This window comes from Cupressus sempervirens, chromosome 5 (assembly GCF_028749045.1).
Source record: "Cupressus sempervirens isolate cs-2001-9-10 chromosome 5, ASM2874904v1, whole genome shotgun sequence".
NCBI lineage: Eukaryota > Viridiplantae > Streptophyta > Pinopsida > Cupressales > Cupressaceae > Cupressus > Cupressus sempervirens.
The window spans coordinates 90,541,736-90,558,448 of record NC_143122.1 but is presented as its reverse complement, the minus strand read 5'-3'; positions in this window follow the sequence as shown (position 1 = coordinate 90,558,448).

The following is a 16,713-nucleotide window of genomic DNA, read 5'->3' as shown; positions in this document are numbered from 1 at the left end:
TTGGGTATGGTTTACCCAAGTCCCCAGTCTGAGCTAGCCGTTGCCCCACTTTTCATCCTCTAATCAATTTGTAAAGTGGAAATTTGTGCTTTAGCGAAGTCCTAGGTATAGTCTAAGTCTAAGTCTAAGTCCCCTTAAGTGGAGGGAGTTTTCATCAAATTTTTCATCTCCCCCTTCTCCACATTTCATAACTGGATGGTTGTTCCTTTGTGTTGAGGGATGTTACGAGTAGTCTAGTACCTAATCCGATGAAGATTCATGAAACATGTAAAGATCATTCAAAAGAGTTATATTTTCTTGTGTCCTATCATTTTTTCCATGAAAAGAGAAGCTTGAAAAAATCTAGACTTTGCCTTCTCCTCGGTGGGCTTTCAACCCATGAAGACAATTTCCTACGAAGAGCACCAAATGATGCATACGAGCCACAATAAGAAGATAATGCGATACCTTATGATAAATTCATGTTTCCTTTATGATTATCTACCTTAGGAAGTATTAAAGATTCATCACAGCTCTCAAAATCATCCTAGGTGGAAAACTCAAAATTGACTTCTCCTCAGTGGGTTTTCAACCCATGAAATCTATTTTTTGCAAAAGGCAATTTTAAAGGAAAGGAAATGAAAGGTAGGTCCCTAATGAAACTCTTCACTTCTTATGGACATCTCTAAACCCAAAGGAAGAAATAAGTCAAAAATAAAAGTTAAAAGGAAAGCTTGAGCAAAGAAATGAAAATTGTCTTCTCCTCAGCGGGTTTTCAACCCATGAAGACAATTTTCCACATTTTAAAGAAAATCAATTCTGTAAGAGGATGGGACCAAAAAATTGTACGCAAAACATCTTGAGATGATAATGGAAACAATCTAATCATTGTGGGAAAGATCTATTAAGAAGAATTTGATTTGGCAGATATTTTCTTATGGAGTATTGTATTCATAACTTCCCAAAACTTAATGTGAAATGACAAAATAAGTATGAGAGGATAGAAAGTTACCATTGGACCAATGGAATAGTGAAAAGACACTTAGATACCCGTTAAAACTTTACATTTACTATTTCAATGGATCTCTCTTTCAATTCATTTTTGTGGCACAAATTTTGGAGATCAACAGATGAATTGAAGTTCCTACATAGATGGAAATATGAATAGTTACAAAAACTACCACTCTTTCTTGAATTGTTATTCTATTAAATTGCACAACTTTTTCAAAAGCTAGCATTTGTGCATTTGCTATTCCTTTTGCTTCCTACATTCAAAATTCATCTCCAAACAAAAAGACAACCAGATTTACAGGTTTTGATGAGTTGAATGGAATCAAGTTTGTGTTACAGTCATGGACACCTCTCTTCATTTTTATGATATGCAAGACTTTTAGAAGAGAGTGAGATCAAATCCAATTCATCCCATAACTAAGAAGCTCTGAGGATGTAGGCTAGTTGAGGTAGCTGGTTTCTCAGTGGCGGTCCAAGCTCCAAAATTGATCAATGAATGCATAAATCATTACAACTTGGACACCAGATAGATTGTATTTCCAGATAACACAATATTGATCTCTATTGATAGGCACACTATGGTAAATTGCCTTCAAGTCCTAGAGCGAGAAGATTTTTCAAATTTGACAATTTGTGGAGTCATCTCTGAGTTTTCCACAAAGAATTGGTCTGGAGAAAAGAAATTATGCAATCATGGTTCCAAAAGCCATAAGGCACCAAGAGTAAGGTCCCTAAGACTTTGTTTGGCACTAATCTTAAACCTAAGATTGTCGACATCATAGTCCTCTTGCACATATTGAAAGGTGAGGTAGAAGCTTTAAATTTTGTTGAACAAGACTTGTTCTTGGTGCAAGTTATTTGTTTTGATACCCAATACATTGATTGGGCTTACGAGGTAAGTGAGTATCTTTCCAATGCTCTTAGTGTTGTAAAGTTCTACAACACATTCTATATGTTGTCTTTTCTCATTTATATGTTAGCTTCTCTGAAATTATGCCTAGGCCTCCCAAGGGTAGAAAATTTCCCTAATGATGTAAAGTCTTATGAGTTCTACCCATGTTTGCAACTGGAAAATAGTTATGTAGAATATATAAGAGTTAATGATGGATTTACAATGAGAATTTGTAGAAAGCTCCAAGGATGCCCAGAGAGGAGATTCAATCTAGAAGCAATGGTGGCTATTAGTCAATATAGAGGGAAGTTAGCCTTACTAGAAGCAACTTTCCAAACTTTTGTAATCAGAGTTTGTTCAAAAATTAGGGCACTTGTGAGTTAGAACTGGAAAGAAAAAATATGTTTATCGACAGAGCAAGGGATATTTAATTTGCAGCATGCTAGGCCAACCTGTGGCTTAGATTGGTATAAGTAGGGGTTGTGGTGATGTCTTTAGTCATCATTCATCCATCTTGGAGAAGAGGAGGTGGTAAAGGAGTGAATTTTGAAGAGAGCTAGTAGCTAAGACTTGGGAAACAAGGAGATTGCTTGATGGCTTATGAGCACAAGTTGAGATCTTGGTGATTTCTACTAGAGTGTGGATCTGGACTAGCTAGGGTTTGGATTGGATCTTGAGGGATCTTGTAGAATTATTACTTGATTTGTATTTGGTCTCAACCGAGAAGGCCTTACAGCCTAACATATTGCATGTAATCAGTTATATTTATGAATAAATTATTGTGACTTGGCTTCAAATCTTGCATTGTTATTGTGTTTCCATTGTGTGGTTGTTTGTTGGGGGCAAGGACATCTCCTTTTGGGATTCTCCTACCTTGCACTGCATCATCTTGGACCTTAGGTATGTAGAGCATGTTAAAATTCTTCCTATGCCTAGCTTCGACTGGAATAAGCTAGAAGAGGAAGACCTTTATGTGAGAATTGTCCCTATAATTAACTAAACTAAAGCTTGGCTTAAAATGAAAAAGTAGCTGAGCCTAAAAGAAGTAGAGCACACTTATATAAACCCTTTTTCCCAAAGTATCCCATGAAGAGAGGCTTGAGAGGCGGCTTATAGTTCTCTATATATGACATGCAAAGGTGCAAAGAGCAGTGTTGTGTCTCTTAAATGAACCTAGCTATGCAACCCTTGCAAGGTGCACCACAAAATGAGAGATTTAAAGGTGAGAGCAAGAGTGCTAGCACCCAAGAATCACCATACAAATGAAATGCAAGCTAAGATAAAATGATATGTGATATTCAAACTAAGCTAGCAAAATGAAATTGTTACAAATCCTCCTAGTTAAGCTATGTGATCTAAGCTATAAATGGAAATCCAAGGATCACTATTTCACCTATATATATAGGGGTATGAATAGGTGTTATTTATCATATCATTTTACTATTACTCTCTAGTAATTATAGCATAAAATATCTTAACCAAGTGTACTTAATAGTCTTGTTTGTAAATCCTTTTTAAAGTGACATACCATTAAATGTTTATAAGTTCTTTAGAGAAAGTCACTCAATTGAGGAGTGATAAGCTCTAAATGATATTTGGTGTAAATCCCATAATAGGGTCACATTAACAATGTGCATGTAACCTTTAACGAAGATCACTTCATAATAGTAATTTTTTTTGTATTATCAGTACCATGTAGTTTTTCCCTTAATAGGGTTTCCAAATTAAAAATATTAATGTCAAAATGTGTGGATTATTGTGTTACATGTTATTTCATAGCTATTTTTTGTTTACTATTTATTGGTAAAAGTCAATTTATGAACTTTACAATAACTATCAATTGCTCTGGTGCTCAATATAAGCTAACGGGTAAGTATTGAATTGGATATTAATTTGAAGTCTAGATATAGTTCCAAGCTTGTATATTAGAAGTTCAATTTTTTAATTTTTTGAAATTTTGTATTAAGTACATGAGGGTAACAAATTTATCCCCCCTCCCCCAATTATCTAACAATTGGTATTAGAGTCAAGTTCTTGAAGAAGAAATTTTAAAGGGACTTAAAATAAATATTTAAATATTTAAGAGAGAGGTTTGTAAGATGAACAAAGAGAACTTTTCATCATGGAAGAGTAGGATATGACTATACTTGTTAAGAATTTAAGACTATGCATTATACTATCTAGATATCTTATACACTCCACCACCGCTTGGTCTAATGACAGTCGAGTAGATGAAGGAAAAACAATAACACAATACCCTAATGATAGAGATTGATTCTTCTCTTAATGATGCTAAATTTGATGATGTCAAGGACTACACTACTAGCAAAGAGATTTGGGATAAGCTTACACTTGTCCATAAACTAAATCAGAATGTGTTGACGGAAAAAGATGAGACTGTAAGGAGAATATTTGATGATATACGAATGAAAGAAGAAGAGAACATTGCACAATATAGCAATTGAATTAAGGAAACGGTTAGTTTCATTAAAGTTGTTTCAGGAGTCATAAATGATGAAGATGTTGTAACTAAAGTACTAAAAACTTTGTTATCTATTTATGCTATTAGAGTTTCAACTATTCAAGAATTGTTCCTAGTAATGTTCTTGTATCGTCTTAAAAGGGACACACTTGCCTTTTAAGACCTTTTAGTTCCCCCTCTTCATGATTCCTTCTTTAGACCATAGATATGACTGTGTGCATTCTTCTTTTCCTCTTCTCTCTTCCATCTTCCCACCCTACCTTTTTGGCATCTTCTTGGGTTTTTTGTCGCACCTAGGACCTGTCCTCCTTGACCAAGTCAACCTAGCCTGGAACAGATTGAACCAAGTCAACCTAGTCCTCCTAGGTCGATGTAGTCCTAGATTAGGTCAACCCAGGTCCACCTAATCCTTGGTAGTTCCAAAACTTGGGGCCTGAAAGTTCTTAGAGGTTTAATTAGTTTATGACCATTATCTAGTCAGCCTATATTGTTTTCCCACCCAAAAACTCATAAGTAAGGAGACTTTCATTTTCATATCTCATCTCAACAATAAGCATCTAATTCAAGCTTTTTCTCTCTAGTGAATTTTTATGCCTTTTGCATTCAATATTTTTTTCAAGCATTTAAGCAAGGAGATTTCTATCTAGCATTGAAGAATTATTTGTGAGCATTTCCTCTTTAAGATCTAGTGTATTGTTGGCCATCAAGGGAGGTGATCTGCATTGAAGCATTCATCTTCTTCTTCATTGATGCATATTCATATCCAAGGAACCATGATAGAATTATGGTAGATCCATTGCAAATAGTGGAGATACCCTACATTCCTAATTCAAAATCTATAATACAACTACATTACATACACATGGGCAAGGTGAATCCTAACATTTATCTTGTTCATTACATTCATTTATATTTACATTTCTCATTTACAATTAATTCCTTAACCTATGGCTTGACCAAGGCAAGCCCTTATCAAACCCCAACCCCCAAACTTTTCTTTTTTGTGTCAACCTAGTCCTTCAGTCTCAAATTCTAGGGAGATTCCTAGGTTTTATTCCTTTCGTCATTTTATTCCAAGATATGCAGTTGAAGTTCAAAAAAGATTCAAATCCAAAAGTTCTTGAGCTTAAAAGCATCTTCCTCTATGCATTTAAAGGTGAGTCTTTCATATTTTATTTCTTTTCGTATACTTATCCTAGATATGCATCTTAATTGGGCTGATTGTATTCATAGAGCATATAGATTTACATTTCCTAAGAAATTAGTTCAAATTTACATTCACATTATCCTATCAAAGAGCCAAACAAAAAATTTCCTTGTATTATATTCCCCTTATAATCTAGATTTAATATTAGTACTCTTTTTCTTTTTGGGTCCTAGCTAATCTAGTTTGGGTTAGAAGTGGAATCATATTTGGAAATTCCCCTCTTTCCCTTTCACATTGCAATTGAATGGCTTAGTGTCCCCATAAAGTGGAAGTCTATAGTCCTATTAAAGTGATTCTATTTTACCACTAAACAATCCTTACTCTCGATGCTTTGGTTGGTAGATTGATTGCTTTTAAGTTAACTTTTATAACAATTTACCTAAGGTAGAAAATGTTTTCAAGTCATCTCTAACTATTTGATGTTGAAGGAAAGATAAGAGTACTCACCACATCAAAGATGATAGTGACAATGACTCAGATGAGAAAGAACAAGATAAGCTAGAAAAATTGCTATGTATGAGGCTATCAAGAGGAAAAGGAAAATTCAAAGGTAAATTGATATTATTTTAAATGTAATGAAGTTGGTCATATTGCATTTATATTTCCTAATAAGATAAAGAATGACAAGAGTGACAAGAGGGAGAACAAATACCAAAGGAACAATGACTATAAAGACAAGGGAAAGAAGTCATGTTACTTGGCCAAGGAAGAACACGCCGAGTCAAAATCTAATGATCAAAGTGAAGGTGAGGAAGTTGTGCAAGAATATTCAAAGGAGGAAATGTATGAAAATGAAAAATATCTTGTATCTCATGTTAGTAAGAATGATACTTAGATTATTGATACTAGTTGTTCACATCATATGACTAGTGATATTGATAAGTTTGATAAACAAGAAGAGTATGATGGTGGATTTGTTAAACTTGGAAATGATGTTCCATGTATTGTGTTAGGAAGAGGTTCACTAATGTTGAATGAAAAGATTAGGAGTGATGATGTTTATTGGGTGTAAGGTCTGAAATGTTTTTCTTTGGTGTTACAGAGCTAAATAACATAGGTCATTAATTGGAGTTTCAAAATAGAAAAGTAAAAATCTTTGATGTTGATGGAGAACTAATTCAGACTAGTGAGCAACCAAGAGTTAACCTATTTTATCTAGAATCCACTATGAATACAGGTTTGTTTGCTAAATTTGAAGATTTTTGGTTATGGCATAAGAGACTTTGTCATATGAACTTTGATAACATGGTTAAAGTTAGTAGGAAGAAGAAAGTAAGAGTTTTAATGAGCTTGTATAAGCTTAAAAATGCAATGTGTAAAGAATGTCAATTTGGTAAGATGACTAAGTCAAGTTTATAAAGTAAATCGTATTCATCTAATGATATATTGGATTTGTTTCATACTGAACTTTGTTATCCTATGAAAGTTGAAATCTATTATGGTGGTAGATACTTCATTCTACATGTTGATGATTATTCAAGAATGATGGCTATGATGTTTCTAAAAGTTAAATCTTATACATTTGATATGTTCAAATGGCACAAGGCACGATTTGAGAAGGATACTAGTAAGAAATTGAAATGTTTAAGATTGTATAGAGGGGGTGAATTCATGCATGACGAGTTTACTAACTTTTGTAATCATAATGGAATTAAAAGGCAAGTATCTACTACACCTAGGACACCACAACAAAATGACATTGCTGAAAGGAGAAACACATCCATTGCATATTGTTCTAGAACATTGTTGATTGAGAAAGGAGTTGCTCAAATATTCAGAGAGAGGCAATTAGTATTGTCTTCTACACCCTTAACTGAGTATAGTTGAAGAAAAGTACACATAAAACACTTTATGAACTTTGGTATGGACACACACCAAATGCAAGTTATTTCAAAATCTTTAGAAGTAGGTGTTATATTCATAAGGATGCTAAAATTAAAAGTTTGGTTCAAAAGGAGATGAAGGAATATTCCTAGGATACTCTACTAGAAGCAAAGCATATATATAAGTGTTTGAATAAAGTTATTGACACTATGGTTGAAAGTGAAAATGTGAGAATTGATGAGTTTGTAGATAAAAATGATGAGGAAAGCAAGAAAGAATATGAAGACTACAATACATTTGTATATGTACAGGAAGAAACACCTAACTCTTTACCCAAGCAACAAATCAAGTCATAATAGAGAATGCCCAAATAATAGAAGAGAATCATCAAGCAAAAACCTGTGGTACCCAAGACACAACAAAAATACACTGAGCCAATTGTTGAGCCCCATTGAATGTTGAAAATTAAGGATAACATAGAACTAAACTTGTTTCAACATAATATGTCAAATGGAACCATTCACAGAATTAGATAATTGGAGATAACATGTTGGAGTCATGACAATAAGTAAGTTAAGAGACTATTAGGATAAAAGAGACATAAATAACAATTACATGTAAATATAACCAATATGAGAAAATAATTAACCATATAGAATAGAACACAAAAAATAAAGATTTAAGATGGTTCAACCAATCTTTGAGCTATGTCCACCAACAATGAGTCCAATATTCTTATTATCTAGTGATTACAACCTGATTACAATTTGTAAGCTTTAATAACTCAATACTACCACAAGATGCTACAATCTCATCATACATATTAAGATCCCTGACTCTAAGACATTTTATATAATCTCTTTTCCACTTACAAAATTAGAGCTAGAATAAGCCAACCAATAGAAAAAATATAAGCTCACACCTTTTACAATAATAAAGTAAGCTGATCTTTTAGGGGCACTTCCTAGGGCTATACCCTAGGGCCCCGTAAGGGGGCACTGCCCCTTGACTCTATATTGGGGATGCTACCCCCACATCCCCATAGAGTAATCGAGGGGGGGGAACTACACTAAATGAAGTAGGGAGAAATTAACCCTTGGGGACTGATTAGGCTCCACATTACAACAAAGACAATACATGCTTAATTTCTGAGTTTGAGCCTAGAATAGTTAAATATTCACTTGAAGATGGAGATTAGATTAATGCAATGAATGAAGAAATAGATCAGATTGAGAAGAATAACACATGGACACTAGTACTGAGTTCCAAGGAGAAAAATGTGATTGAGACCAAATGGATTTTCAAAAACAAACTAAATGAAAAAGGAGAAGTTGTAAGGAAAGAAATGACTAGTATGTAAAGGTTGTGATCAAGAAGAAGGAATTGACTATGGTGAAACATTCACCCTTGTTGCAAGATCAGAAGGAGTGAGAACATTACTTGCATATGCAATGTACGAAATATTCAAGGTCTATCAAATGGATGTCAAGTCTGCATTTTTTAATGTAATTTTGGAGGAAGAGGTCTACACTGGGCAACCTTAAGGATTTGTGAAAAAAACAATTAGAGAAACATGGTATGTAAATTGCACAAAATTTTGTATGGATTGAAGCAAGCACCCCAAACATGGTATGAAAGATTACATTCTTATTTGATCAGAACTAGTTTTATTAGAACTAGTGACAACTTGTGACAACAATAATTTATAGTTGAAGAGTGAAGCTGAATATATGGTCTTAATAACAAAGATATTGTGTAAGTGATTTTCTAATTAAATGAGGAAAGAGTTTGAAATGCCAATGTTTGGTGTGATAAAATTCTTTATTGTTTTGCAAGTTCACTAAGCCAAAGGTGGAATATGTATTACTTAGTCCAAATACATCAAAGAGATATTGAAAATATTTGTTATGGAAGAGTCAAGGCCAGTAGGTACACCAATGGTACCTTAGTTTAAATTGTCTAAGGAAAATAACTCAACATAAGAGAATGAGACACTATATAGATCTATGATTCAGAAGTTGGAGTATGTAGTTAATAGAAAACCTGATATTGCATAGTTATAATAGTAGCAATATTTTTAGTTAATCCTAAGAAGATACATATGACTATAATAAAAATAATCTTTAGATATCTAAAGGGAACTAAAGATTATGGATTGTGGTACAAGAAAGATAGAGACTTTGAGTTGAAAGTCTACACTGATGTTTATTTGGTAGAAAATGTCGATGGTAGAAAGATGTTGGAATGTTTAGAATAACTTGGGGTTGGGGGGGGTGAATCAATTATCTAAGGTCCAAATGTACAAATAAAAAATTTTGGTACTTCAACTTATAGTTATTCATGCATTGATCATTCAATATCTTAAAAATTTGCATATTGTTGTCCTAGGTCAAAATAACTTTGTAGAAATGTAAACATGCAATATCACAAAATCAATCACACATTTTGACACAAGGATTTCACGTGAAAACCCAATTTGGGAAAAACCACCAGTAACATGCTCCCAATTTTCACTCTTTTGAAGTGAGCCTTGTGAGGAGCCAACCCTATTAAATGTTATAATGCACATTGTTAAATGTGACAAGGTTAAAGGATTTCAATCACCCTATTAGGAGTGAGCCTTGTTAGAGGACATTAGAACATTCAATTAGAATGTCACCCTATTAAAGGTTTTACTAATGACTGTTAGGTCAACCTTAGTCCAAAGGATTTATCCAAACTGATACAATTGTTAGAAAGTAACAACAAGACTTGATTTGATAATAAAACAACTCACTTGCATATTGCAAGATCTCACATTCAGTCCTCCATTATGCTTGTCATTCATCTTCTTTATCTCTAATAGCTTGTTCACCCTTCAATCCGTCATCTCCTTAATCCTTCTTTCTTATTATGCCAATTGCAAGCTCTTTCATTCGGCCACATGAAGCAACACCCTAGACTCCTTGTCTTTCGTAGGTTCTCGCACATAACAAGTAGCTTTTGGACTATTATCTCCTTAAATAGAGAATTTAGATCTTTTCTGAAATGTCCCTTTCTTTGATTTTATATGATATTTCAAGCCTCAAATCAGATCTTTAAAATCAAGCAACCAATATTTCAAAGATCCACCAATTTCTCAATAAACCCCAAATCGGGTATGCCAGAAATAGTGCCAAAAGCTTCACAGCTTCACCTATTATTAATAAATCTGAAAGTGGAAATTTTTACAAAAAATTGAGCAGCATAACAGCCTATAAAATGATATTTCTAGATCTGTATAACATGCACACAATAGCTCTCAAATGGAAGACAAAAACAATGCTCATCGAGCTCCTGAAAATAGCACAAAATAGCTCAGAATCACCACAAAAATTTAATAATCTATCACAGAAGTATAATAATATCCAAATAAATATGTTCAAATCTATTTTAACATTTTAAAGTCTGATATACAGCAGCAACCCAAACTGATATGAAATACTCAACCAGAAACACCAAACTCTTACAAAAAACACACCCGAAAATCCACAAATCTGCACTGTTCAGCACAAAGGCAAACTCTGCATGAGCATGCTCATGGAATGGCTTCAAAATCCCATCCTTAGCCTTCTTGGAAACCTGAAAAATCACATTTTTTGGTCTCCTTCTCCATAGGTTTGGCAGCCTCTGAAGAACAACAAAGCAATGCACAAAAATCAAGTTCTAGAATGAGCCGAAAATGCCTACAAACTCCTTAAAAGAGGGCATAACCCTAACTCAAATCCAAGAGGGGTTAATAAAATATAATTTAATAATACTTTTTTTTTATTATTCCATTGGTTTCCAAAGATTATCCCCTTTTGCCAAAACTTCACCTTTTAGGGGCCTGCTTGCCTTAGCAAAGTTTATTATTTTTAATTATTTGAAAAAGGGACATGACAAGTCCTCCCCTCCCAAATATTGCTTGTCCTCAAGAAATGAAGGTTGGAATTCTCAAGAATATGTGCTCCTTCCCAAGTTGCATCCTCTAGTGGTAATCATTTCCATTTGACCAAATGCTCTATGACGCTCCTATTTTTCAATCTTTTCTCTCTTGTATCCAAAATCTCTTCTGGTATCAAAACTAATTTCCCTTCATCATCAAGAGGTGGTAATTCTATAGATACTATGGTTTGCTGGCCTACAACCTTCTTCAGGCAAGATACATGGAAAATATTATGTATTTTTCTATTTGGTGGGAGCTCCAATTCATAAGCTACCTCTCCTACCTTCTTGATGATCTTACTTTGGCTTGAGTTTCTCTGCCCCACTCCTCTTCAAGGTGCTTTACTTATATGGCTGAAACCTAACAAATACCAAATCTCCCACCTCAAAAGATCTTTCAATCCTTTTCCTATCAGCATATAACTTTTGTTGGTTCTATGCATGTTGAAGATTATCCTTGAGAGACCTTATTATGTCTTGGCTTTTCTTGACAAAATCACTTGCTGCAGGTACTCTGTTATCGAAAAGTATTAGATCAACAAAAGAAAGGGCATCATAACCATAAAGAGCACAAAAAGGAGGCATACTAATAGACATGTGATGAGATGTATTGTAACAATACTCCCCTAGGTGTAACCATTTCACCCAAGCATATTGTTGGTTTGAAACATAGTTCCTCAAATATCCCTCTATCCATTTATTAACTATCTCTGTTTGTCCATCTGTTTGAGGGTGATAGCTAGTACTGGAAGTGAGTTCAGTTCTTGCCAAATGAAAGAGCTCCTTCCAAAAAGAGCTGAGGAATCTACTGTCCCGGTCACTAACAATGTTTCTAGGCAAGCCATGTAATCTAAAAATTTCCTTGAAGAACAATTCGGCCACTTGTGATGCCTTGAAATCAGATGTGATAGGAAAGAAATGTGCATACTTAGTTAGTCTATCTACCACCACATATATGCAATCCTTACCTTGAACCTTGGGTAAGCCAGTGATGAAGTCCATGAAAATACTTTCCCATTTTTGTTCAGGAATAGGAAGTGGTTGCAACAACCCTGCAGGAAAATTTTGCTCACTCTTGCTTTGTTGGCATACCATACATTCCTTAATGTGTTTAAGGACATCCTCCTTCATACCCTTCCATGAAAACCACTCTCAAATTTTCCTGTATGTCTTGAAGTATCTCTGATGACCAGCCAAAGGTGTGTCATGAAAGGCCCTCAATATCCTCTCCTTAGTTTTTTATCCTGGCACTAAGAAGATCCTGTTCTTGTAATAAATCAATTCATCAACAACCTTGTACCTATTATCATCCACTAACTTATCCAAAATCATGGTGGAAAAGGAATCTTTAGCATACTTTGAAATTATGGAGACTTTCCAATCAACAGAGATAGATGTTAAGGAACACAAAGTGGGCTTTCTTGAGAGAGCATCAACAACCACATTATTCTTTCCTTTCATGTATTCAATATCAAAATCATAAGCTTGCAATTTTCTTACCCATTTTTGTTGACAATAATTCAAATCCCTTTGGTTCAAGAAGAATCTGAGGCTATTATGGTCTTTCTTTACAATGAATCTCCCACATACCAAATATTGTCTAAACTTATGAAGTGCATGCATGATTGCCAACATTTCCTTATCATAGATGGAGTAACCTTTCTCTGATTGATTTAATTTTCTACTCTCAAATGCTATTGGATGTCCCCTTTGAGTTAGGACAACCCCTATACCTTCTCCAGAAGCATCACATTCAACAACAAAAGGTAAAGAGAAATCTGGAATTGCAAGCATAGGGCATGAACTCATTACTTCCTTAAGCTTATCAAATGTTTTTTGTGCCTCTTCTGTCCAAACAAAAGCTCCTTTCTTTTTCAAATTAGTCAATGGGGCAGCAAGCTAAGAAAATCCCTTGGCAAATCTCCTATAGTACCTACACAACCCGAAGAAACTTCTCAACTGTGTAAGATTAGTGGGTGGAGGCCAATCCAAAATTGCCTAAATTTTTTGTTGATCAACCTGTACTCCTTTAGAACTTATAATATGTCCCAAATATAGGATATCTATCAAACTAAACTCACATTTAGATAGCTTAGCATAGAAGGATTGCTGCTCCAAGATTCCCAAAACAATGTTTATGTGCTTTAGATGCTCTTCCCATGTTTTACTGTAAACCAAGATATCATCAAAAAATACCAAAACAAATTTTCAAAGATGCTGGCTGAATACCTTATTCATAAAAGATTGGAATGTTGCAAGTGCATTAGTGAGGCCAAATGGCATAACAAGAAATTCAAAGTGCCCATAGTGACATCTGAAAGCAGTCTTTTCCACATCTTCACTCCTCATTCAGATTTGACGGTACCCTGATCTTAAGTCAATTTTTGAGAAGTATACAACACCATGTAACTCATCAATGAGTTCATCTATGCGTGGTATGGGATACCTATTTTTTATGGTCTTCTTGTTTAGAGCCCTGTAGTCTATACACATTCTCATTGTACCATCCTTTTTCTTAACAAGTACCACAGATGATGCAAATGGACTAGAGCTAGGCCTTATGAATCCCATGTCCAGGAGTTCTTTAATAGTTTTTTCAATTTCTTCCTTATAACCTCTTGGATGGCGGTATGGGGTTGTTATAACTGGTTTGGCACCCTGTTCTAACTCTATAACATGCTCAAAACCTCTATTTGGTGGTAATCCTAGAGGCAAGTCATTGAAAACTATACTATGCTTATCAAGAATATTTTGAATTTCAAAATGGAAATTACCTTGATTCTTTGGAGAGCTTGTTGGATGGATTATGACTCCTACTGCCCATGCTACTTGTCCTCTTCGAAAAGTCCTCTCCATCCTCTTTGTAGAGACCACCTTAGGTGCTCCATTCAATAAGCCTCTCAATATGACTTCTTTCCCATTGGAATGAAATTTAAACTCCATAGTTTGATGATTCATGTAATAGCCTCCAATAGAGTGCAACCATTGAACACCCAATACAAGATCTGTCTCCCCAATACCAACCACATAGAAGTCATCACATAACTCATAATCTCCTAAGGTCATCTTGAGTTGTTTCACCACCCATGTGCAAGACATAGTGAATCCATTAGCTACAATAACATCAAATCCCTCAAAATCTTCTACTTTAAGCCCTCTTTTCATGACAAACCCCTCATTAATAAAATTGTGAGTTGCCCCACTATCAAGAAGAACTGTCAACCTTTGCCCTTCTAGTACCCCTCAAATTCGAAAGGGATGGTATCTTGGGACTCCTGATAATGCTGCTAAAGTGCCATCCTTGCTGATTTCTTTTTCTTTCTCTTCTTCTACCTCCTCCTTAGTGTCATGAAATTCCTCATGCTCATCTGAATCAGATTTTGAAGCAACTTCAAGATAGTGCACTTGACCTTTCCCCAAACATCTGTTTCCTAGAACCCATGATTCTCTACAAGTAAAACAAAGCTTTTTCCTTCGTAATTCACTCCTAGTCTCTTCATCTACCTTCTTTTTTGCCACATTTATCACATCTTTTGGTGGTAGTGTTGGGAAAGTCTTTTTCTGAAAATTTCCCTTATGTTGCCAAAGATTTGGGGGTTTTTGATTAGTGACTGATTTTATAGGCACGCAAGTTTCAAGTTGCAAGCTTCTTTTGATAGCTTCCTGCAAGGTTGAGGGTGAGAAAGCCTTAACCAAACCCTTAACAGAATCTTCTAAACCATCAAGAAAAAGATAAACTATCCTCTTTTCACTCATATCAGGTACCATAATAGCCACTTTTTGAAACTCTTCTAAATACTCATTAACTGATTTGGTTTGCTTCAACTTTGACAATTCTTTAAAGTACTATTCATCATCCTTGAGGTCAAATCTATCTATCACTCTTTGACTAAAATCATCAAATGTAGTTACCTGATCATGACCTTGAGTAGTCATTCCATGATACCACCAATCATAGGCTGCATCTTCCAAGTGTAGACTTGCAAATTGAACAACATCACTCTCCTTCATGGGGTTAAGTGTGAAGAAAGTCTGTCATTTTTGTAGCCATGCTCTAGCTGAAATTTTATTTGTTCCATCAAAAGTAGGTGCTGTAAACTTGCTTATTTTATTTTTGAGCTCTCTTCCACTTATGTCATGCTCCCTCCCGTTCTCTTTCTTGGGCATCAAAGTGTTCATCATATCCACATATTCTCTAAAAGGAATCGAACTACAAAAGTCATCATCTAAGCCATTGTAAGTAGCTCTTAATGCAATCAAGTTACCTGTAACCTCTTCCACAAGATTAATGGCTAAATTTGGTACTGGTGGCTCATCTGCAGGCAAGAAAATAGTTTTGGTTGATTTAGATGGTGTGGATTTCAGATTTCTTGGCTCCTCTGAAGTGCTCCCTTTCTCATTAATAGATGCAACTCCTTGTAGTTTTTCTATCAATATTCGCAAAGCCTCTCTAGTTTTTGCCAAACTATCCACTGTTTACTTCTGAGTATTTTGGATGTCTTGGAAGAATTTCTTTGCCATCTCATCTGGATCAGCCATACTTTTCCCTTCCTTGGATTTTGTACTTTTACTTTCAATTGGAGGTTTGATCAAAATTTCTTTATTCTTTTCTCACTACAAATATCTTTTTTTCTCTTTCACTTAGTTGCATGTGACCATAAATTTTGACATGCAATTGATTAGAAGCAACATGCAACCATAAATTATGACATGCAAGATCTGGGTAGTTGTCAAAACTGACATGCAAACTTCTACAAACCCTCAGGCTGGCAAGATCATAGCTTTGATACCACTGAAATGTCCCTTTCTATGAGTTTATATGATATTTCAAGCCTCAAATTAGATCTTTAAATTCAAGCAACCAATATTTCAAAGATCCACCAATTTCTCAATAAACCCCAAATCAGGTATGCCAGAAATAGTGCCAAAAGCTTCACAGCTTCACCTATTATTAATAATTCTGAAAGTGGACATTTTTACAGAAATTTGAGCAGCATAACAGCCTATAAAATGATATTTCTAGATCTGTATAACATGCACACAATAGCTCCCAAATGGAGGACAAAAACAATGCTCATCGGGCTCCCGAAAATAGCACAAAATAGCTTGGAATCACCACAAAAACTTAATAATCTATCACAGAAGTATAATCATATCCAAATATATATATATATATATATATATATATATATATATATATATATATATATATATTCAACTCTATTTTAACATTTTAAAGTCTGATATACATCAGCAACCCAAACTGATATGAAATACTCAACCAGAAACACCAAACTCTTACAAAAAACACACCCAAAAACCCACAAATCTGCATTGTTTAGCACAAAGGCAAACTCTGCATGAGCATGCACA